At 39.4% G+C, this 24,129-nt stretch overlaps 1 protein-coding gene across 3 annotated transcripts in view; it reads left to right on the top strand.

The window, feature by feature from the left end:
* The window catches only part of LOC126253342 (vacuolar protein sorting-associated protein 4), a 171,477-nt gene that overhangs the window by 133,411 nt on the left and 13,937 nt on the right, over positions 1-24,129 (top strand). The gene's annotated exons all lie outside the window — the stretch shown is intronic.

Here is a 24,129-nt window from a genome sequence, read left to right on the forward strand (position 1 = left end):
GTTGGACACTTACACGCCATTAGCCTGTTCATCCTATTTCAGTACTCAGTACATTGAAAAATTATTCCAAATTGATAAATCCAACAGTGTTGGCTTTTTCTTTCTCTCTTTTCTTCCGTCTTAAAATTAAGATCATTCTGCAGTTAATTTTTCTCTGTCATTTTTTGTTGTGAGTATCGTAAAGGAAAGGCAAGAACGATATAAAATTATGAAAATCAGCAGTTACCAATTAAGTATATAACAACACCAAAAGCATATTTCCTGCAGAAAAGCTGTTGAGAGTTGAATATGTAGAGGCAAAGTGTTAAATAAAATTCTGGGAATAATCTGCATGAGGAATAGTGCCTGCCATATCATTGGATTGGGGAAGCTATATGTGCACTGAGGGTCGTGCCGAATGATTAGCATCTCAAGGAACACAGTCAGTGGTGATAGGATTCATGTGTGGTAATGTGATGCTCTTCAGTTAGAGGCTGGGGATGATTTTTAAGTCCTGCATTCCATAAATTTTTTGTGTGCATTAGCAGTGTGAAAGTGGAACATTGTGTCATGTCTTAGCCAACTGAATTTGTAGGAAAAACTGTAAAATGAAGCTCAGCCTTTATGACATGGTGGAAGCACTGTGCCGGGTGCTCTGAATATACTGGACTGACGTAACAGCCCCTCAGCAAGCTGTGATATACTGTCTGAACATGGTCAGACCAGACAAAATAAGGAAACTATGGAGCAAGAACTAAGAGGCTAGTATCAACTGAAACAGTGTTGAGTGACTGTGTGTGTGTGTGTGTGTGTGTGTGTGTGTGTGTGTGTGTGTGTGTGTGTGTGTGTGTGTGTGTGTGTGAACAGTGTTAGGGGCCACAGAGTTTAACATCTTTTTACTCAACATCGGGGAGCCATTGAAAAAGCACCTTGCACACCCAGTCAAGGCATGATGAACTTTCTATCGGCACATGGTCCTCACTCAATACATCACCATCAGATGCACCTCTGCAGCAAACAGTGTGTCCCGGTGAGGAATCGGGAATCCCTGAGAATGTAAATCTACACTGCACACTATGTACATATGTTGACCTGACAAACAGCTCCCAAATCAGGAGACATCTAGAGTAACATCTGTAGACTACAACTCCTTATAACTGCGCCATGGTGCCCTAAATAGACATTTCTATTCTTCACTGCCCATTCTGAACTCAAAAACAGAAGCACAGGAAACAGAGAGCATTTGAATGTCAGTTAAAGCTTGCAAAACAAGAAGCATAACAAAGGTTTCAAAAATGATGAATTTTTTTCAGTGATACCGCTTCTACTATCTAGCAGAAACTGTATAGCCTGTAGATCCTACAGACATTTGCGGAAGCTGTAGATATACATCTGACTCCCCAGAAAATCATCACAACTGGTGTAACGTAATATTACAACTGGTGTAATGTAATATTATGTCTGCTTGCACATTTCCATTTCCTGCAACTGCCATAATATTATGACAGCTGCATGCTAAGTTTTAGGTTTTCATTTATTTGTTGGATCCATAAGTACATACTGGAATACAATACAAATGTCTTTCGTACAACTTTTAATGAGGAAAAAATAAAGGTTCATTTAGTTACCTTGGTGATCGCACATTAATAAAGATAAAAGTAAATATGGTACTGAAACTTCCCTGATCTCAGCAGAACACCTCTTTGACCTTGCCTAAGAATAGTTCTGTTCATTGTGTGCCTATGTGATCACCATGAAACAAATTATTGATTCTCAGTAGACCCTGTGGTTCATTCACATTCGTTCAGCTTGTAGTGGAAGTCTGTAAGTGAATATGGTGATGCAAACAATATTTTTAAACATAAATCGTCAACCTGTACCTGTAAGTATCTGGTTACATGTTTTGGGATTACAGAAGTGTCTGATTCCACCCATCTGCTTTGACCCATGCTGTCATCAATATGGCGGAAATGGCTATTCTACGTGTCTCCAATATGGTGCCTATGGTGTCACTACATACACACGGCAACAAACATGGAAATACATATAAATAAGACAATAACATCTCCCTCCAAAACTGCAGTCAGACTAATGGGACAAATGCGGGAAATTTGGTGGTGTTTTCTTCTTCTTCTTTTTTTTTGAGACAGTCTAAATATAACAATTAAAAAAATAAAATAAACACCACAATCCCAAAACACAAGATGACAGAAATAGATTTACGACATTCCTTTACACCAACAAAAATCTAAAGGAATCTGACACTTCCTGTGACCTATGTAGGTCAACCACAGCTGACGATACTAAAACACTAACACCTACAACTAAAACTACAAAAATTGGAATAGGACAATTCCCTTCATCTCTATAGGTCAATCACAGCTGATGGTACCAAAACACCAATACCTATAACTAGAATTACAAAAATTGGAATCTGTCATTTTCCTTAACCTATAGAGGTCAACCACAACTATTGATACGAAAAAAACCAACACCTACAACTACAAAAAATAAATCCAAAACCACAACACCTCAATAATCTAAAAATACACATCCCTACATACATTAAAACACATTCAATACACAAAACATCACAACTCTAGAAGAATTGAATCAAAAGAACAATTACTTACCACCAACAAATTCTGGCACTGCAAACTTGGTCACACACACACACACACACACACACACACACACACACACACACATGAACACTGGCACATGTTCCCATCCCTGGTCTGAGGTAACAGACCTCTGGTCAGCCTCATGTTCTCACGACAAATACTCAGCGATCGGTCCAAATAACTGGATGAATTTAATAATGGATAACATGTCCTCCCCCATCTTCGACTGCAATATAGCACTGTTATATTTCATCATCATATCCATGCCTAACAACAGAAGCCACACAATAAATTAAATGTCTTACCACACAACAAACAGCAAATCAATAACACCTAATAAAACCGCCAAACACCAAAAAATTAACTTATAACTCACTGAAAAAACTTCCAAACCTTATGTCCCAAACTACAAACACTGCCAACGACTTAACGCATCCAACACCAAGACTGAAATGAATCCAATACAACACATTACACTCAGCACATACACACCAACAGGAGGCACCATCAGACACAACAAGATGACATCTACAAACACATCCAACTCATAAACTCCGCGCTGTAATGATGTCGCAAACCGCAACACCCTTACATAACACACAGGTCAAAGCAGGCGGGTGGAATCACTCTCTTCCACTGACCCCATGTTTTCTGTGACTATTTACTTTGTGCAGTTTTATGACCCAGTCTCTGTAGTCCTCCTTTTAGTAATATGTAGGCTGGCTTGTTCTGGGCTATAGAGAGATTGTTTTTCAAGCACCACCTCCCCACCCTGTGTAGAGTGCCACAGCCTTTGGTTTTTAGTTCTCTTGTCGAGTTGGCTGACACGGCAACAAACAGGTCAATGTTTGCAACAACACCGCCAGTGTGTGTATACCCAACCACCTCTGTTACGAGGTGCTCGATGGAAAGACTCCGAAAGATGAGGCCACAGGTTGAACCTGGTGGGCACCCAATTGTGATTCCCTAGATAATTTTGTTTAATCACCTGCCATTCAGCTGTGTAGTCTGCTATTATTACACTAGTCTATTAGACTAGAATAGAGTTGCTGCAGGGTATATAGGCAGACAAGGAAAAAAAAATCCCAGATTTTTCCCAGTCAAAAAAACCCTTGTTTCCTACACATCAAAATACATTTCATCAATGAGAAAAACACACTTTTTCTGTTATAAGTAAGTCCCTCGGAGCTGTAAAAATATCAATCCTTTGAATGAATGGTGAAGGTTTTATACAGCAGTGTAGAACTTAGAGAATGAAAAAACTCGGCAAAAAAAATATAAATAAATAAATAACTTTTGGAAAGATCTGTGATGTGCAGCAACATTTACGCTGCATATTTTCATATTACGATATGCTTCTTATTTTCGTATTCATATTACAAAAGTATAGATTCAAACAGCACATTAGTTTCTGAAGCATTGAAACAGAGATTTAAATATGCTTTTGTAAGCCAATCATAGCTGGTGTCACATGATCTCGCCAGCCAATGACAGCAGATATTCAGAGCATAGGCCACGTGACATAGTCGGCTAATAGCAACATCACTGTCAAGTAGTGTGAACACACAAATAGGAAGAATTAATGGTTTAAATTAATGTACCATAGTGCAGCTGCTAGGAAAGTTAAGCTTTCACATATACTGTTGGTATTTTTTGCGTGTGTTGCACTTTAAGACACACCCTACAAATGTGCCAGCAAAATTTTAAATAATGACATTAATGTCTGGTCTTCTGGGCTCAAAATTCTTCTAAGTGGCTAGTCCTCAATGTGTTAAGTTTTAAATGAGAGTCAAACACTCTGGGATTTAAGAAATTCATCACGCATTCGCACATGTAACATAATTCGTCTTGCGTAAAAGGGCATGTACTTTGAAACTAATACTTTTTAAAGCACCATTCGCAGTATTTTCCTGCGACCTGTTAGAAATACACTCATGCTCATAAATTAAGGATAGTTGCAGATTGTGGTGCCACACAACGTGGCACTGCACAAAACTGGTGCTAATAGCATAGATACATAGGGAACACACACGATACAGATCTGTAAGTCCACGGTATTGGTAATAAGTTGAGAAAACCGTCCCGAAATACATGTGCTTCAAAACGCCACTGTTTCCTGCGCATGTACCCCGACATCAATATGGGATATGATCACCATGCACACTTACACAGGCCGCGTAACAGGTTGGCATACTCTGGATCAGGTAGTCGAGCAGCTGCTGGGGTATAGCCTCCCATTCTTGCACCAGTGCCTGTCGGAGCTCCTGAAGTGTCCTAGGGTTTAAAGACGTGCGGCGATACGTCAACCGAGAGCATCCCAGATGTGCTCGATGGTGCCACTCCATTCACTGATATCTTCTGTTTCAAGGAACTCCTCCACGATGGCAACTCGGTGGAGCCATGTGTTATCATCCATCAGGAGGAAGGTGGGACCCACTGCACCCCTAAAAAGGCGGACATACTGGTGCAAAATGACGTCCCGATACACCTGACCTGTTACAGTTCCTCTGTCAAAGACATGCAGGGGTTTACATGCACTAATCATAATCCCACCTCACACGATCAAACCACAACCTCCATAAAGGCCCCTTTCAAAGACCTTAAGGGGTTGGCATCTGGTTCCTGGTTCACACCAGATGAACACCCGGCAAGAATCACTGTTCAGACTATACCTGGACTCGTCTATGAACATAACATGGGACCACTGTTCCAATGACCGTGTACTGTGTTCTTGACATCAGGCTTTATGGGCTCTCCTGTGACCAGGGGTCAGCACCTTGCAGGTCTCCGGGTGAATAAACCATGTCTATTCAGTCGTCTGTAGACTGTGTGTCTGGAGAAAGCTGTTCCAGTGGCTGCAGTAAGGTCCCGAGCAAGGCTACCTGCAAGTACTCCATGGTAGTCTTCGGGCACTGATGGTGAGATATTGGTCTTCTTGTGGTGTTGTACACTGTGGACGTCCTGTACTGTAGCGCCTGGATGTCAAACCGACCAACTGGAAGCAGGAGAGGCACCATAGGACATTTCAATTTCCACTGTCCTGAATATAGTTTGATGGCATCCAGTACAAAATATACACGTTTCAATTCCACAGACGGAAATACAGTGATGTGCAATAGAAGAATGCTGCGTAAAGAGGTGTGGTGCTGCACTTTGTCACACTTAACATCAAATATAACATGTCATACAATACCTCGGACATGTATGTTTTATGTATCAGACTCTTCAGAAAGATGTGCACTACAAAATGAACATATTTTTGAAAATTCAATTTTTTTTAAATTTTTGACGTCCTATCTCAAACACTCGAGGGACGCCACTATCTACTATTGCCCTGGTTTGGAAATATCATAGGTACGGTTCTGATGCACAGAGCAGTCTGAGTTATTATAGGGAAGAGGGTAGTCTCCATGTGACCTGTGTTTACATTTAGTGATTTTGTCGTTTCCTCTTTGTCGACTGCACTCACGTCATATGAAAACAAAATTGATTTCCTTGGCTGGGAGCTATCGTTTGAATTAAAATACTGTCACATAATTATGGAAGGCTAAAATATGTTATTAGTTTCAGATTTTATTTTATTTCCACCTTTCCAACAGTCAAGCATTAATTGCCATGCAGAACAATGAAGTTATTTTTATCGATTTGCTGAAGAAAAATTTTCTTTTATTAATCTTTTCTGCTGAGGCAGTCAATATATTTGAAACAAGGGTTTAATTTCAAACTATTGGCTAGTTTCAGCTGTTAGGTGCATTTCAAGTGTACATTTTCATCTTCTAGCATGTAAGGCGTTATGCCAAAACAAAGAACCAGACATGAGATAACAAAGTACTGGTACCCAAGGAAATTTACATCCCAAAACCACACTGAAAAGCTTAATATCAGGTAGACGCCTACTTCACTGGGAATCTGGGACTCGTTCAAAAATCAGCTCTTTGATGATGAGCCATTTCTAAGAATTTATAGCCAAGAAGATCACACTTTTATGTTGTTATTAAAAAAATTACTGGCACATTTGTGTGATATATCTTAAAATGTAATACATGCATAAAAGACCAACATTGTATGTGAAAGCTTACCTTCTCTTGCAGCGTATTGGCCTTAGAGACCAATATTATATGTGATAGCTTTGCAATTTCTTGTAGCATATATATGATGGCAGGTCGATAGACACACAAACACACACACAAAATTCAAGCTTTCGCAACAAACTGTTGCCTCATCAGGAAAGAGGGAAGGAGAGGGAAAGACAAAAGGATGTGGGTTTTAGGGGAGAGGGTAAGGAGTCATTCCAATCCCGGGAGCGGAAAGACTTACCTTAGGGGGAAAAAAGGACGGGTATACACTCGCGCGCACGCACACACACATATCCATCCACACATATACAGACACAAGCAGACATCTCACAAGCTTGTGATATATGTCTGTCGACCTGCCAGCACTTTCATTTGGTAAGTCACATCATCTTTGTTTTTAGATATATTTTTCCTACGTGGAATGTTTCCCTCAATTTTATATATATATATATATATATATATATATATATATATATATATATATAAAAAGAAAGATGATGAGACTTACCAAACAAAAGCGCTGGCAGGTCAATAGACACACAAACAAACACCTGACCTGCCAGCGCTTTTGTTTGGTAAGTCTCATCATCTTTCTTTTTAGATATATTTTTTCCACGTGGAATGTTTCCCTCTGTTATATATATATATGAAAGTGCTGGCAGGTCGACAGACACACAAACACACACACAAAATTCTAGCTTTCGCAACCAACGGTTGCTTCGTCAGGAAAGAGGGAAGGAGAGGGAAAGACGAAAGGATGTGGGTTTTAAGGGAGAGGGTAAGGAGTCATTCCAATCCCGGGAGCGGAAAGACTTACCTTAGGGGGAAAAAGGACGGGTATACACTCGCGCGCACACACACACACACACACACATATCCATCCACACACACATATATATATATATATATATATATATATATATATATATATATATATATATGTGTGTGTGTGTGTCTGGGAATTTTTTTTCCTTGTCCGCGTATACACCCTGACAGAGCTTCACTTATTAGCTCAGTTAAAAATGGGATAGTCTGTGATGCTAGTTGTTTAAGTTAGTGTGAGTGATTGTCATTTGGGCCTTATGCTTCTTTATAGATAGAGAGAGAGAGAGAGAGAGAGAGAGAGAGAGAGAGAGAGGGGGGGGGGGGGGGGGGGGGGGAATTCCACGTAGGAAAAATATATCCAAAAACAAAGATGATGTGACTTACCAAATGAAAGTGCTGGCAGGTCGACAGACACACAAAAATACACACAAAATTCAAGCTTTCACAACAAACTGTTGCCTCATCAGGAACATCAGGAAAGAGGGATGGAGAGGGAAAGACGAAAGGATGTGGGTTTTAAGGGAGAGGGTAAGGAGTCATTCCAATCCCGGGAGCGGAAAGACTTACCTTAAGGGGAAAAAAGGACGGGTATACACTTGCGCGCGCGCGCGCACACACATATACAGACACAAGCACACATATTTAAAGACCCGTCCTTTTTTCCCCCTAAGGTAAGTCTTTCCGCTCCCGGGATTGGAATGACTCCTTACCCTCTCCCTTAAAACCCACATCCTCTCGTCTTTCCCTCTCCTTCCCTCTCTCCTGATGAGGCAACAGTTTGTTGCGAAAGCTTGAATTTTGTGTGTGTGTGTGTGTGTGTGTGTTTGTGTTTGTTTGTGTGTCTATCGACCTGCCAGCGCTTTCGTTCGGTAAGTCACATCATCTTTGTTTTTAGATATATTTTTCACACGTGGAATGTTTCCCTCTATATATATATATAAAAACCATTAACTTTTCCTGTTTGTTTGTTCGCGCTACTTAACAGTGATGTTGCTATTGGTTGACTACACCACGTGTCCGAAGCACCAAATATCCGCTGTCATCAGCTGGTGAGATCACATGACATGAGCTATGACTGGCTTACAAATACGCATCGCAATCTCGATTTCAGTGCTTCGGAAAGTAACATGCTGTGTTTGGTGGAATTCAAATTTATACTTTTGTAATATGAAAATATGCAGCGTACATGTTACTGCACATCAAACATCTTTCCAAAAGGTGTTTTTTCCCTTAAGTTTTGTTTTCTAAAGCACCGGGAAATTCTACGCCCATGTCTAAAACCATAACCATTCAAAGGATTGGTAACTTATATAGTCCCGAGAGAAAATATTCTGTCAATTAACAAGGAAAAACTATGTTTCCACCTGGGAGAAAGTGTATTTTTAACCGAGAAGTCTGGGAATTTTTTTTCCTTGTCCGCGTATACACCCTGACAGAGCTTCACTTATTAGCTCAGTTAAAAATGGGATAGTCTGTGATGCTAGTTGTTTAAGTTAGTGTGAGTGATTGTCATTTGGGCCTTATGCTTCTTTATCTTTTAATTTTGTTTTCACTAGTGCCAGGTCTTCCTGTGTTGAAGGGGCAGATAACGGTCTCTGTTCTGAATTCTGTTTCTACTAGAGCTCTTACATTGGCTTGATGTGGTTTATCTGTGTTGTAGCTGTCATCGGGAGGAGCTTGAAATGCAGAAATTCCACTATATTTCTCCATTCCCATCCCATCATCCCAGCTAAGTGTGGCTAGCACAGTGTTTCTAATTGCCAGGTCGTCATTTTATATGGTACTCCCCATAAGTTGTTGTTTAATGGTGTTTGGAAATACTTGTTCCAGTATTATCTTTTTGTATGCAGTAGCAGGGTTTTGCCTCCCCCAAACTGTTCTACTTGTATCTCTCTCTCTCTCTCTCTCTCTCTCTCTCTCTCTCTCTCGCTCTCTCGATCTCACTACTGACCTCTGGTAGTACGTGTATTTGGTTCTCGAATGCCATTTAGATTCTGCTGAGTTTGTTCAGACAGAGTATTTTCCTTTTGCTCTTATCGATTAATGTTGGGAGTGCTTTATCCTGTGCCTCTTGTAAAATCTCTGCCAGTCTGTGTTTCTTATAATCAATGCTGCCTTCAATCTGGGGAAGCTTACCCGTCGCTAGAGTCCTGCAATTTCTGCCAGGTTGCGTTATTAAACATCAATTGCTTGTTCTGTGTTGCTTGTCTCATGTATTAACATTTGTGACTGGCATTGTTTTCTGTCGCATACCTACCGTGATGTGATGAGCCCGATAAATTTTATATTTGTTACTGCAGTGTCAATGTTTGCGTTTGCTCCCACCCTGTTGAAGTATGAGGTCAAAAAAGTATTGGGAATATTCGTTTTTTGGAAATGATTTTATTTATTTGTCCACATCAATGTTATATCCTTCAAAGTTGTCCCCATTAGCTGTATGCACTTATTCCAGCACTTCCTACAATCCCTGAAACATTTATGGAACTCAGTTTGTGAGATAGAACTTAGCTCATTCAGTGATGCGCTTTTAATTTCGTCTATGCTTGTAGAATGAAGGCTCTTTAAGGTTCCTTTATTTTTGGAAATGTAAAAAAAATAACATGAGGTCATATCTAGTAAATATGGAGGCTGGGGAATCATTACAGTGTTCATTTTTCACCAAAAATTCACGATCAAGCAATGAAGTGTGAGCAGCTGCATTTTGCACAAATTTTACTGACACATGTTTATACCCAAAACACCTGAAAAGATTTCATGGCATGAGCCAGTTGATATGCTAACGTCATCAACTAGATCTCTGATTGTGATTTGTCGATTGTTCATAATCATTTCTTTCACTTGGTCTACGTTTTCATTGGTTGTTGTTGTGCTGTGGTATCCAGAATGCATCATCTTCAACGTCTTCACAGCAATCTTGGAAACGCTTATACCACTCGTAAATCACTGATCCATTTATAGCAGATGCACAAAAAGCAATATTCAACATTTCTAAAACTCTGTTACATTTTATTTCAATTTATAGCAAAATTCTCTGCTCCCTCTGCTCCAAATCGGTGAGACGTACTCGTAGGCAAACACATGTAACCTTCTTGACAGCTGATGACTAAGTAAAAATCTAATATGGCTACCGGTGTACAGCTCTGTTTCATACACGTTTCCCAACACAACAATGAAAAACTGCACTAATTGGGGCTAATACAGCCCACAAAATTCCCAATACTTTTTGAATACACCTTGTATGTATGGGATTCTCCTTCCCTGTTAACAATGTAAAAGTCGTTCATGTGTATCTTGTCATTAATATATTGCCATTGTCGTGTATCTATTCATGACGAGTGCCATAGTGTTGAATATGTGTTGATACCCATAGTTTTAACTTTTTACATAGTTTATGTTGTGCAATTATCTTTGTCTGTTCTCTCAAATTTCCATCACAACTATGTGGTCAGAGCATGGTTGTGACATCTTTGTAACAGTCCACTGACTGTTGATTAATATGATCACAGCTTTTGGATCGATGCCCCCTGTGTTAGCTGTTGCATTGTTTGCAAGACCAGTCAGTCATGCATTCCTTGTGCATAGATCCTGTAAGCACACCACATCTGCACACTCCTCATCCACAATATTTTCCAGCTCCATATTCATGACAGTACCCCATATAACATTTAATTGGAAAAACTTCATGGGTGCTTGGTGAACACCAAAGTATTTCCTCCCTGTCCTGTTGAGGTTGAAGACTATGTGGCCATGCTCTGTCACAGGCCTATGTACATTTGGTCCGGGTTGAGCCCTTCCAATTTGCCATGAACAGTCTCTCCAGTGGCAGCTCTAGAGTATACATTCTGGGTGTTCTCAAATTTTTATATTCAGATAAATCTGATAGTGTGAAATTAATAGCCTCTGCTGTATGAGAGTTACGCTTATCAAGTTTATACAACTACAGCCACTCTCAATAATAATACGCAAAACTTATGTGACAAAATAAAAAATTGTTTTTGCGGACTGTTGTTGTTTGTTCATAATTAAGTACAGTTCAGGCAAATAACAAAATAATGTGTAAGCTTTCGCAACTCTCCAATCACATTTTTGTATAAGAAGGAGTTTTCGTGCTTTTTCCTCTTTTTTTTTTTTTTTTTTTTTTTTTTTTTTTTTTTTTTTTTTTTTTTTAACAAATGTACAAGATCCCTAACAGATGTATTAGTTCAAAATTTACTTCCGAGCTGAAAATCAGATATTCTTATACTCCACCCACACAACAATGTGTGCTATCTGTACACTTCCTTGTTAAATGTTTATCTGTAGTCACACTTATTTGATTTTGTCACCCTCTCAGTCAAAGGATCTGTTCTCAGAGGCCCGAGCTCCTTTGCAACTAACTTCTAGTAATTTACTTTTCTGTTCCCAGAATGAGATTTTTACTGTGCAGCGGAGTGTGCACTGATATGAAACTTCCTGGCAGATCAGAACTGTGTGCCGGATCGAGACTCTTAACTAGGGACCTTTCCCTTTCGCGGGCAAGTGCTCTACCGACAGAGCTACCCAAGCACGGCTCAAGGCCCACCCTCACAGCTTTACTTTCCTCTTAGCATTTAAAACAGATTCAACATAGTTCATGTTTACACTGCACATGAAAGCTGATTCTCGCACGTTAATAAACCAACTCCAAACAAAAAGTGCCGTTTGTGGAAATGATTAAATTCAAGTGGTAATGTCTACTAACATGGTCACTTGACTAGAATGCAAACGAGGCACTGCAACCCTTAAGTGCCTAAAGCACACCATCATCGATCCCACATTTAAGTGGATATCAGAGAAACCAGTGATACAGCTTTTCATGAAGTTTCACGTATGCAATGTGAGCCTACAGCACAGATAAACCGACTCACCATAAGATCAACAGATTTCAGAAGCATGAATAAATGCTACAATCTCACAATTGACAGTGATGTTCTTTAGGCCCTTATGATTCGCAGTGCCTCAAATGGATTACTGTATGATAAAACTCATTACTTAATATATTATAAATCATTCGTAAACTCTCAAAAAAAGGTTTACTGTCAGTACAACTTTAACAGATACTGATGTCCGATCTAATTGTGCTATAGTATATAGTGAGTGAATTACCATATCTGGGGAGTGTGCTATCATCTAACAGGATTTATGCCGAGTGAACAGGGATAAAAGTCTGCCGCAGTGTGCTACCACCTGATGGCACAGACATAAACTTCTAGTTGAGTGGCAAAGGCTAGCTGTGCACATCGTGAACAGTGCACATTGTTTATCAGATCCGTATGTATTTGGCCTGTAATGCAGTTATGTCACATGAGTTGCACATGCACAAGTGATCCTTAAAACATGCACAACTGAAGGTGTGCTTGTGACTCTGATGGGAAGTTTCATGGGGTGGAGAGGAGCAATAGTGCATTAGATTTAAGTGCCATATCTTTCAGACTGCAGAATCTATGTTACATTTAACAGCGCTTACAGGAAAATAACCAATAAATCCACAATGTCCTGAAAGTTGGGGCATTCACGTGCTCTTGTGTTCTTACACAGCAGCTACTGCTGGCTCCCTCCAACCAAATTCAACCAGTTTGAAGATTTTCAAACTTTAAGATAAATTTGGTCTGATTGTTCACTAGAGGGAAAGGATGTTGTGCTCCCTTTCAGGTGCATTGTGTGTGTTAATGGAACATTCACTGTTCCAATCTGTTAATGCACATATTCTCCTCTAAGGGCCCACAGTCATAGAACTAATTTTGTTGGATTTTGTGAGTGTTTCCATGTTCTGTTTCCACATTTTATGGTTTCTGTTTAGATTCTTCTTCATTTGTGTTTGGCAGGTGTTTGGTTTTGTGTGTTGTATTATCTGTGGTCTGACAAATCTGGCTCGGTGTATGTGTTTACATGCTGTTGCCATTATTAAGTAATCCCATAAACATGGTTTGTCTGCTACCTTTTCTATCATTGGTGATGCAATCAAGATTCTGTTGTGGGAATTAATTTACTGCATATGGTGTTTGCTGTGAGCATCTTGTGTAGCCCCTGATACCAAGTGTACTGGCTTGACGTGTCAGCTTCTTTTCATCACTTCATAGTCCTTTATTCTAGGGAATCTGTTGCTATTTTTGCAGTCTGCCAGCTCCCTCTGGTTACCCATCTGGTGCCATGTAGTGTGTTGTTGGTTTGTGTGTGTGTTCTTACAAGAACACCATAAGTGCTGTAACGTGATTTCCCAAAAAAATCACTCATTGGAAGAAGGATTAAAAGTGAACTCTTGTCTCGGCTTATTTGTAGTTACTCAACTGTTTGTGAGAAAACAAGGGTCAAAGTTTACAACGTTACTTCAGATACCTGTTAGTGCTTGATGAGTTCAACCGAATCAGTAGCACTGCAGCTAGCCTCACGGCTTCACACTTTTGCGCTCTGTGTTCAAAACCCAATTACTGTTTTACTACTGATGCATATAGAAGATTACTGTACGAAAGTTCTAGAAATAATGTTGTCCTCATTAACATACTAGTTGTCCGTCTGGTAAATGCTTTTTAAAAAAGCATGAATGAGAAAATTATTTGAAATTGTTTTCATTTAAATTCCTGTGTACTTGTGGTGATGGTGTTGCTGCATACTTGTTCCTGAGAATTGGGTTTTGATCGGCCAGTAAGTGTAGCCATTATGCTTGTAGCCTGTGAGGAGGGTCTTGAATTCAACTGATTATGACTTGCCAAGCTGGTTTTATCCCTTTGAGAGAATCATTTCAGGAAATACACAACTTCTGAGTTAGTTCTCAAAGTGAACACACAGCAATAGAGCCTTCCACAAAATTAAAATGAAAACAACGAGACCAAGCCTGTAGTAGGGACCTCACGAACCACTCTTAAGGATGAGTCTATTACGGAAGAATCTGGGGAATATTCTAAACAAGTGAGACACTTGTGAGCCCTGAAACCAGAGAATGACTATGGTTGCCACAGGTTCTGAAAATCAGGGAATTTCAACCACATCAGGGAAATTTGGGGGGGGGGGGGGGGGGGACACTGGAAAAATCTCATTTTTGTCTTAGTAGATGAAATGGTTTGTTTACTGAGGTGCCATGCATTGTCGCTGGCTGGGTGCAGCTGAGTATGTCCGCCGCTTCCCAGCTCTCTCAATCCTACTGCTTCTCCCCTTCCTACCACTCCTCTCAGCTTGCAGTCACTGCTGCCACCACTTCTTGCTGCTAGCCTAGCAGCTGCTGACAAGTGGTTTGTTTGGATCTGATTATCAGAGACTGTAGACACAGTGGCTGGAGATGGCAGTCATGTGCGAGGGTTGTGCCAGAGTGATTTTGTGGATTTGTGTGTGCTCTCATTTTCTGACAAAAGCCACGGCTGAAAATTTTGCTGTGAGAATGTGGTTGTCTTTTCTACGTGCCTGTCTGTGGCTCAGCAATCGACTTAATTGATTCTCAGAGTATTTGAACAAGTTGTCAGTTGCATGGATTGATCACCTAGGTCTCATTTCATCAACATTCTGTCTGTGGCTCGGGACTAGCTGGCCACGAGTGGATTCCCACGACGGGCCAAAATGAGAGGCCGCTTCTGCGGGTTTCTGTAATAGATCGGGCCTACCAATCTGAAGCCGTTTGGTTCCCAGCAGATTTTCATAGTTTATGCATGGACCCAGGACTGCAGTGCTCCTCAGTAAGCCAGATACGTGGGTGATGGATTTCAGGAATTGCGACTGTCTCACCACAATTACAGTGTACAGTGTGGCGTTTTAAAAACATTTTATTTGTTCTAGTACATTTCGACACTTCAAAAGTAGTTTTTATATGAGGAAGTACGGATGTTAAGAAGAAGAAAATTGTCAGTCACTTGCAGTTTGTATGCTATGCACTCATGTATTTCTCAAAAGAAAAATCACACAATACCTGTAAAATAATAGATACAACACAGTTGCTAATAACTGACAATAACAAACATAGTAGACATAACTAACACCTACTTTTTCTGAGGTTATTTCTGAAATCAGTGAAGGTATTTTAAATCCGTCTAGCAACTCCAAGGAAATGTGTATTTTTGTGACCAAATGTGCTTTGTTTTATTGAAATAAAATAGTGTCAGTGGTCCTAATGAAACACATACACCATTTGGCTTGCTTTCGCCATCTAAAAACAGTTCATTACAAAAGATGTTGATGTTATTATTTAAGATTTTTACTCACGCCAGAAAATGCCATATGCTTGCAAGTGTTTTTTTTAAATAAGTATTTCCTCATTTGCACTATTGTTACTTGTACCATAACTGCAAAGACAGGTTGTCAACTTACATCTTAATTTACTCTTGAGATCTCAAAATTTGTCAGGGAAAAATGCTAAAACTTGTCTGGGAATCAGGGAATTTCACTTGGGGAAATTTGTGGCAACTCTGATAAACAATTGATGCAGTGTACTACTTTTATGTGGAGCTTGCCGTTGGTGGGGAGGCTTGCGTGCCTCAACGATACAGATAGCCATACCGTAGGTGCAACCACAACGGAGGGGTATCTGTTGAGAGGCCAGACAAACGTGTGGTTCCTGAAGAGGGGCAGCAGCCTTTTCAGTAGTTGCAGGGGCAACAGTCTGGATGATTGACTGATCTGGCCTTGTAAAACAAACCAAAACAGCCATGATGTTGTGGTACTGCGAACGGCTGAAAGCAAGGGGAAACCACAGCCTTAATAATTCCCGAGGGCATGCAGCTTTACTGTATGATTGAATGATGATGGCGTCCTCTTGGGTACAATATTCCGGAGGTAAAATAATCCCCCATTCGGATCTCCGGGAGGGGACTACTCAGGAGGACGTCATTATCAGGAGAAAGAAAACTGGCGTTCTACGGATCGAAGCGTGGAATGTCAGATCCCTTAATCGGACAGGTAGGTTAGAAAATTTAAAAAGGGAAATGGATAGGTTAAAGTTAGATATAGTGGGAATTAGTGAAGTTCGGTGGCAGGAGGAACAAGACTTTTGGTCAGGTGAATACAGGGTTATAAATACAAAATCAAATAGGGATAATGCAGCTGTAACTTTAATAATGAATAGGAAAATAGGAGTGCAGGTAAGCTACTACAAACAGCATAGTGAACGCATTATTGTGGCCAAGATAGACATGAAGCCTACGCCTACTTCAGTAGTACAAGTTTATATGCCAACTAGCTCTGCAGATGATGATGAAATGTATGATGAGATAAAAGAAATTATTCAGATCGTGAAGGGAGACGAAAATTTAATAGTCATGGGTGACTGGAATTCGACAGTAGGAAAAGGAAGAGAAAGAAACATAGTAGGTGAATATGGATTGGGGGTAAGAAGTGAAAGAGGAAGCCGCCTGGTAGAATTTTGCACAGAGCATAACGTAATCATAGCTAACACTTGGTTTAAGAATCATGAAAGAAGGTTGTATACATGGAAGAACCCTGGAGAATACTAACAGGTATCAGATAGATTATATAATGGTAAGACAGAGATTTAGGAACCAGGTTTTAAATTGTAAGACATTTCCAGGGGCAGATGTGGACTCTGACCACAGTCTATTGGTTATGAACTGCAGATTAAAACTGAGGAAACTGCAAAAAGGTGGGAATTTAAGGAGATGGGATCTGGATAAACTGAAAGAACCAAATATGAGGGTGTAGAAAGATTCAGAGAGAGCATTAGTGAACAATTGACAAGAATGGGGGAAAGAAATGCAGTAGAAGGAGAATGGGTGGCTTTGAGAGATGAATTAGTGAAGGAAGCAGAGGATTAAGTAGGTAAAAAGCCGAGGGCTAGTAGAAATCCTTGGGTAACAGAAGAGATACTGAATTTAATTGATGAAAGGAGAAAATATAAAAATGCAGTAAATGAAGCAGGCAAAAAGGAATACAAACGTCTCAAAAATGAGATCGACAGGAAGTGCAAAATGGCTAAGCAGGGATGGCTAGAGGAAAAATGCAAGGATGTAGAGGCTCATCTCACGAGAGGTAAGATAGATACTGCCTACAGGAAAATTAAAGAGACCTTAGGAGAAAGGAGAACCACTTGCATGAATATCAAGAGCTCAGATGGAAAGCCAGTTCAATCTGTATATTGAGCAAGCAGTAAAGGAAACGAAAGAAAATAATTTTCAACATTTTTATGCTGCGACAGCAACTGATATTGTTTATATAAGAATATACAGCCTACAGTTGCAGGTTCACTTTATCGTTTACCTAGGTTTCAATGTTAGTAATAACGTCTTCTTCAGAAAATAAAATATTATTTAAATGTTTGCCTAAAACAGGCCATGTCCTAAGTCAACTTTATACAACTTGATGCATAACCATAAGGCTTTGTCACTTCTATTAAACAAGCTTGTTTAATATAACAAGCTTGTTTAATAGAAGTGACAAAACCTTATGGTTATGCAGCAAGTTGTATAAAGTTGACTTAGGACATGGCCTGTTTGCCTAAAACATTTAAATAATATTTTATGTTCTGAAGAAGACGTTATTACTAACATTGAAACCTAGGTAAACGATAAAGTTAACCTGCAACTGTAGGCTGTATATTCTTATAAACAAAAGAAAAGTTCGGAGTAGGTATTAAAATCCATGGAGAAGAAATAAAAACTTTGAGGTTCGCCGATGACATTGTAATTCTGTCAGAGACAGCAAAGGATTTGGAAGAGCAGTTGAACATAATGGACAGTGTCTTGAAAGGCGGTATAAGGTGAACATCAACAAAAGTAAAACGAGGATAATGGAATGTAGTCGAATTAAGTCGGGTGATGCTGAGGGAATTAGATTAGGAAATGAGACACAAAGTAGTAAAGGAGTTTTGCTATTTGGAGAGCAAAATAACTTGATGATGGTCAAAGTAGAGAGGATATAAAATGTAGACTGGCAATGGCAAGGAAAGCGTTTCTGAAGAAGAGAAATTTGTTAACATCGAGTATTGATTTAAGTGTTAGGAAGTCGTTTCTGAAAGTATTTGTATGGAGTATAGCCATGTATGGAAGTGAAACATGGACGATAAATAGTTTAGACAAGAAGAGAATAGAAGCTTTCAAAATGTGGTGGTACAGAAGAATGCTGAAGATTAGATGGGTAGATCACATAACAAATGAGGAGGTATGGAATAGAATTGGGGAGAAGAGGAGTTTGTGGCACAACTCGACAAGAAGAAGGGACCGGTTGGTAGGACATGTTCTGAGGCATCAAGGGATCACAAATTTAGCATTGGAGGGCAGCGTGGAGGGTAAAAATCATAGAGGGAGACCAAGAGATGAGTACACTAAGCAGATTCAGAAGGATGTAGGCTGCGGTAGGTACTGGGAGATGAAGAAGCTTGCAGAGGAAAGAGTGGCATGGAGAGCTGCATCAAACCAGTCTCAGGACTGAAGACCACCACAACAACAACAACAACATTTGTGAAATTGGATGAAATTAATGAAACACAAACAATAAAATTCAACGAGTCAAAACTATTGGGTAAAGAAATGGGAGAAAAAATTATCAATCATATAAGCTGCAGGGTGTTTGCTGAAGAAACTGTAGATGAAGCAGGTGAAGGGCATACTTGCATGCATTTGTCAAACAACAGTCTTCCAGGTCACCATAAAGAAGTGAAGATGAACCAGAAATTGACCCATTTCCATTAGAATTATTTTTTAATAAATGTACCCACATTACTTTCCTATAATGTTAAATTTTGTGCAGGAAGTCCATGAGACAGAAGAACGTTATTTCGTTTTTGATTACAATTAAAGGCAATAAGGCTTAACAAACTTCATCCAAAATACACATTGAAAATGATCAAGTCAAAAAGCACATACAAACCACAAAATAGTAAACAGCTATAACAATGGAACAACAAAGTGAAAGAACAAACAACAAAAAATATAATATAATCCTTTTGCGGATCTACAAACCTTTTGAAGAACACAGAAAGAGCAGAGAACATGTTGCAGCAGCAGGAGATGGTGGTAACAGCTTTATTGCAATCCAAAGATTTTTAACTAAAGCTTCACAAATGTGGTGTGATGCCTTAAAGGCAAAGAATAGGATTTAGTAGTGACATGTTACCAAATAAGTCAACACAGGGGAAAAAAGTATGTTCGAAGAATTACTCCAAACCACAGAGGTGTTTCAATATCATATGTCTGCTATAATTCTGCACTTCAGCCCTAATTTTGTGATCAAAACAGATAAAACTGAATGTGAATTTTGTCACACCAAGATGAAAAAGTTGTAGAACTTGCTGTCAACCAATTAAATAACTTGACACATTCATACATCGCCCAATATGGTGTACCTCTTTTCGGAAAACTGCCAACAGTCTTCATCTGCCTTCAAGAACTTAGCAAAAACTTTGGTTCTCGAGTGCAACAAGAGGTTAACAAACTAATGAAACAACATCCGAACATGTACACAACCATCACAAAATCCAGTACACTGACGAAAGAAACATTCACTTAGTTCTTGGATAAAGTTATGCAACCATATGTTAAAAATTGAACCATCATTCTTCATATTGATTCATGGATGAAGGCAGTGTACCACCATGTTCATAGAAAATGATTCCTCCAAAGTGCTTGCTGCTCTGTGGACACTGTGACACATTTTACATATGCTTTTACCAGCTAATAAAACATTTCATCTGAAAACTGCAGAATTGCTCTATGTTCATTGCACAGCAAAGGGATATCGCAACTAAATGCAGTGCAGTAAAAACCTATCCATTGATTCATAACCAGTTGAACAATCAAATTCTCAGAAAAAAAGGGTCCGTTACATGCAATTCGCCTCAAAATTATTGCCAACATGTGAAATGTTTACACATGTTAACAGCATTTTCTTGCCCGAGTGACTGTGGCAGACCTGCCTTCTCCTGATGTTCATGGTATTAGGAATTCATACGTTTTGGATGTTTCTATGATTTGTATCATCCAAGGGAATGGACCACATCTTTCTGAAGAATAAAATGTAAAAATTAATATAGGAATGAAATATAAGAATGTATAGAAGAATTAATATGAGAATTTCAAAAGATTGTGCAATGCCACCGCCTTGGTAGAAATTGTCACATGCTAAAAGGCACCTAAAGTACATTGGAAACTTTGACTGTCATTTTCTCAGAACTGGTCGAGTAACTATAGATAACCCGAGACATGGATTCACTCATTTTGACCCCTCTTCCATTGTGTGAAGATTCTGATAAATTGGGTTATGGCACTTGCTGTGTTCTCATAAGATCAGATACGCAGATGAACATGCAAACTAACAACAAACCACACAGCACAAGACGGGTGACGAAAATGAGCAAGCAAACTGCAAAAATGACAGATACACTAGAAAAAAGGAATATAACCCAAAAAGTACATCAAACCAGTTCCTCTATTATCACCTTGTGGGCTGTAGATCTCATGGCCTTTATTTTAATATTGTATTGTGAGCAAATGATTGCCTTAGTTAAGGTATCCTTAACATTGTGTGTATCTTGATTGTTAGTAGCTACGAAAAATAGAACATTTATTTGCTTCACTTGTGTCTGTTGTATCCGAGCTTCTACCTAATTTTCTGACATCCTTGCAGTGCCAGCTGCAACCACGATTGCGAAGGATGTGGGAAGTGGGCTTCCTTTGCTTTACCATACAGTCTCCCTTCCCCTGTTTGTTAATGACTTCTGCATTTATTACAGTTCTTCAAACATAAGTAATAAAGAATACCAACTACAGGTTGCCATAGGAAAGCTCAATATTGCACTACTTACATTATCCGACTGCTCATCCACTCCTGGACCTTTATTTGCGTAATGAGCTAGTTACAGTAGCAGAAACATAACCACTCTCTAGGACTAGTGTTTGATACCAAACTAGCAGAACTGCCTCATACATGCCATCTGTAACTGGAGTGTCAGCAACATTGCTCCACATTTTTGTGACTTGGTAAAGCTCTCACATTGTCCTGGTTGGAATACAGAAGCCTCGCGAATGCATCAGCAACCCCATTGGTGCAGTGCCTTTGATGTCCAGTTCATCACTGTGGGGTCAAACTCCAATGTGTATATGTCCCGAGACAACCGGGAGATCCAGGAAAAACCCGGGAATTTTTTAGAATTCTGGGAATTGTTCATTGTTTTAGTTTTCAGTTAAATTTTTGTAATTTTGACTGGTGAGGACTGATACTCTTTGTCCCACTACTGCAGAATAATACTGCAGCAGTAAAACCTGAACGAGAGGAAGAAACAAAAATATAAAGTAAGTTGCAAAGGAAATTCGCAGTATACAACAAAAAAACACACTGCTCATAGAAGCGTCTGCCAACAGCAAAATGTGTCAATGGCTTTAGGAAGACTATACAATGCTTCATAACAACACATTGCCTCCAATGAGCGTGACATCACAACTGTTAACATTAGTTTCGTTTGAGCAGTTGCGGGCTGTTGCGCATGTGCAGTTGAGTCGTGTGAGTAATACCTTCTCCCGCTTCTGGCTACAGAAGTGTGGCTGTTAGCTGTATAAGCAGTAGCAGCAAGCAGCCAGACGCTACCCGCAAAAATTTTATTGGCGCGCCCAAGCTGACCGATTCATGCATGCGCAGCAGGCCTGGATCCATGGGCCAGGATGGGGGACCGAGGTATCTGCCCTGGGCGGCAATTTCAGGGGGTGCCAAATTCATGTTCTTTGTAAAGAAAACCTTGTTTCACACAGCATCTAGCATCCAGTGCACATTGATCTATCAATTATTCATAAGATTTTGAAGCGCATCCCTCTTGGTTTTTGAACACATTCTAAGTTTATTTCTGAATGAATCATAAGTTGATTTTTGAATGTGCGCATAGTGGATGTGAAATCTCTGCCAGGGAAGTCCCTGTTGCATCTAGAAACAAACTTTCCTGCAGACAAAAGGGAACGGGGCCACAAGAGCTGAGCGGAATAAAAACGAATGGGGGGAATTCCAATTGCTGTTTGTTTATGTGGTTGACTGGGTTTTCGAATGATCGGTGTTGTTATAATTACTAGCGAAATCAATAGATTCAGACTACCAGAGTGGAAATAAATGACTAACAGAAATAACAGGTAAGAAAGATTATGCATTATCTTCTCGGTGTGTCCAAGCAAAAGAAATTTTGACGGAAAATTTTTGGCCAGATCAATACAGTAGTAAGGGCCAGTTGTACAGTCACTGGCTAGCAGCCGCTTAAGTTCTATTCTGGGAGCAGTGTGGAAACCGCGTTGTACAAACACATAATAACGCTTAGCCGGAGAATAAATGTGGGATAACTAAACTAATGATTGAGACAGGGTTAGTGTAGTTAATTGGAGAATAAGTTTTGTCACTGGCTTGAATAGTTATTGAATCAGTGATAACAAGATTGATTATTAGAATGAGGAAGGAGAAGAAACAGGGACAGCACACAAATTATGGAAGAATATGACAATTCCAAATTTATGTAGAAAAATTTTACTACTACTTTTCGATCTCTTGCTTGAGAAACTGGAGCATATGCATAAACTATTTCCTAACATAAAGCTTTTTGCTTGCAATAGGCCTAATAGGCATTTGATATTGGTACTACCTGAATTATATTCTGTCATGTTATAAAAATGACCATTTGTGCCCAGTCTCACTTATTTGGTGGTTTGTTATAATTGCTGCAATATTAGAAAGGCCTATTTCATTTTATCTAGCAGACAGTGACAAAAGAGATGTAATCAGATTGAGAAATCATGCCAGTCTTTGGTACTATTTGTATTGACAGCTTTTTCAGTATTTGACAAAAACATTTCAATTTTTCATGTAGTGAAAGTTTGACGAACTTTGGTAAGGTAATAGATCCTTTCACAGAAAGGAAAGCATGCCCTGTAAAGCTGTAGCAAGATTAGAGGGGGAAATAATGCTAAGACCTAAGGATTGAAGGAATGTGTACTGTCTAGCTTGCCTCTTGTCTTTACTGGTTTTATGTATCCTCTATTTAATATTATGTCACACAAAACAGCAAGTTATTCTGAATAGTTCATGATATCCTGGTTACAAATAATCCATTCAGTATTAATTTTGTGTGTGCGCGCGCGCGTTTTAAAAAAAAGTGCCAGGATGTCACACCAACCGACTGGGAGCAGGAGAGGCACCACAGAACATTTTAATTTGTCCTAAATATAGTTTGTTAGTATCCATTACAAAATATACACATTTGAATTCCACAGAGCGAAATACAGTGACGTGCAATAGAATAATGCTGTTTGAAGAGGTGTGGCACTGCACTTTCGCACACTTTAAGACCAAATAACAGGTCTTACATTTCCTCGAACATATATGTTTTATGTATGAGACTCTTCAGAAAGATGTGCACTACAAAATGAACATATTTATGAAAAAAATCGTCATCCTATCTGAAACGCTTAGTGATTTTGCTGTTTCCTCTTTGTTTACTGCTCTCACATCAAATGATTCAAAAAGAAGAAGAAGGAAGAGGAGGAGGGGGGTGCAACAGATTTCTGTGGCTGGGAGCTATCAAGTGAACTAAAATTTCCACCTTTCTTACAGTCGAGCGTTAATCGTCTTGGAGAACAAAGAAGTTATTTTTGTCGGTTTACTAAATAAATTTGACTTTTATTAATCTTTTCCGCCAGAGTCAGTCA

Source organism: Schistocerca nitens, chromosome 1, assembly GCF_023898315.1.
Source record: "Schistocerca nitens isolate TAMUIC-IGC-003100 chromosome 1, iqSchNite1.1, whole genome shotgun sequence".
NCBI lineage: Eukaryota > Metazoa > Arthropoda > Insecta > Orthoptera > Acrididae > Schistocerca > Schistocerca nitens.